At 35.1% G+C, this 1,931-nt stretch overlaps 1 protein-coding gene across 2 annotated transcripts in view; it reads right to left on the bottom strand.

Annotated features, from left to right (window-relative positions):
• LOC102770778 (chromosome unknown open reading frame, human CXorf23) overlaps positions 1-1,449 on the bottom strand; it is a 50,718-nt gene extending 49,269 nt beyond the window's left edge. For both annotated transcript variants that reach the window (XM_015564874.1, XM_015564875.1), the window contains exon 1: positions 1,381-1,449. The gene's annotated coding sequence lies outside the window, so the exon portion shown is untranslated. The remainder of the gene's footprint in view (positions 1-1,380) is intronic.
• Positions 1,450-1,931: the final 482 nt, after the last annotated feature.

Raw genomic sequence — 1,931 nt, 5'->3', positions numbered from 1 at the left:
CTTAACTCAAGCCCTCTGCCCCCCCACACACACAAAGAGGCTCCAAATACCAAATGTGTAGTTTTATGATCCCTGAGTTGATTCATGAAAAGAGCTTAGAATAGTGCCTAGCACACAGCAACTGCCAAGTAAGTGTTCCAAAAAGAGGAAAAAATTACCCAGATTTCCTCTCTCTGGGCACAACCACTACTACCCTCCTGTCTTTCGCCAATACATAAAGACTTCATATAATCACAGTTAAAATATTTAAGAATAGTTGCTGGTATGTCCTGCTTTTTAAATTGTCAAATAAGAATTACAATGTCCAATTATAATAATCAAGCCCTAGCTGGTTTTGCTCAGTAGATAGAGTATTGGACTGTAGACTGAAGGGTCCCAGGTTCGATTCCAGCCAAGGGCACATGCCTGGGCTGCGGGCTTGATCTCCAATAGGGGGCGTGCAGGTGGCAGCCGATCAATGATTCTCTCTCATCACTGATGTTTCTCTCTCCCCCTCTCCCTTCCTCTCTGAAATTAATAAAGAAATATATATTTTTTAAAAATTATAATACTCAATTGCTACCTAACATCTACCAGATAAATATATCAAAACTTAATTAAGCATGCTTAACATTTAGTTTGCTTCTGATTTTTTGCTAAAATATGTAAAATAAGTAAATCTTAAAAGACACAAACTTGATTTTTAAAAATATACTTCAGTCTTGCCCTGGCCGGGTGGCTCAGCTAATTGGAGCATCATCCCATACACCAAAGGGTTATTGGTTCAATTCCTGGTCAGGGCACATACCTAGGTTTTGGGTTCAATCCTGGTGAAGGCACGTATGAGAGGCAATGTTTCTATGTTTCTCTCTTTACATCTCCCTTCCTCTCTCTCAAAAACCCCCAATAAATTAACATGTCTTTGGGCAAGGGATATACATATTTAAAAGAAACTGATAGCTTTAGGGACTGAATTTTTAAAATATGTGATTAGGGTATAATCTTCTATAGTACCTGTTATTTACATTTTAATATGCTCCTCAGTTCTGATACTATAATTAAGTAGTTCTCAACTTACTGACCCCAAACCTCTGGTGGCTTTCAAAATTATTGCCATGGTCCATACATAATACATACATCCACCATGCACATATTATGAAATTTATGTTTCTTATATTATAACCTCTATTTTACAAAATTCTGAAGAGACTGTGGTGACTGTAAAATATAAATGGCTTCTTGCCATTCTGTAGTTTTTTCCACAGAGAGTACAATTATTATTATGTTGACATTGGTTTTAAAAAGGAGTCTTCACAATCAAACATTTGCAAACTATTGTTATAATGAAATTCAGAAAAGTAAAAGCATATAAGGTCAAAGGACTTGAATCAGATCACTCACCAGAAGAAGTACATTCAGTTCAGTTCGTTCAGTTATTACACTGCTTCATTCCAAAACGAATTTGAGGCTAGAAAGAACAATTAGTACAGATGCACTATGAAATTAAGATACTAAAGGGGAAAATGTTTACTTACTAACTCCTAATATCAAAATGCATTCATTCAACAAATGTTACTGAATACCTATTATTTGCCAAGCACTGTTTTGGAGATACAGCAGTGAAGAGAAATAGGCAAAAATTTCTGCCATCCTGACCTTTACATTCTACCAAGGGAACTTATAATTTAACTAAAGAAGCTTTGGATATCAGTTCATACCTATTAAATTGAATAAAAATAATAAATGCAAAGGTTGTGGGGTGCACACCAAATAGCCTTGGCAATGATTTTAAAATGTATATTATTTTCTGGGAGGTAATATTATTTTCCATTTAATTATTTTGAAAAACAGGTTCGTCGAGATATAATTCAAATACCATACAATTCACCAATTATAGGTTTATTTTAGTATAGTCACAGGAAGGTACAACCATCACCACAGTCTAACTTTAG

Source organism: Myotis davidii, unplaced genomic scaffold (genome assembly GCF_000327345.1).
Source record: "Myotis davidii unplaced genomic scaffold, ASM32734v1 scaffold161, whole genome shotgun sequence".
Lineage (NCBI taxonomy): Eukaryota > Metazoa > Chordata > Mammalia > Chiroptera > Vespertilionidae > Myotis > Myotis davidii.
Note: the sequence above shows the minus strand (reverse complement) of the source record. Positions and strands in the feature narration are given on the sequence as shown.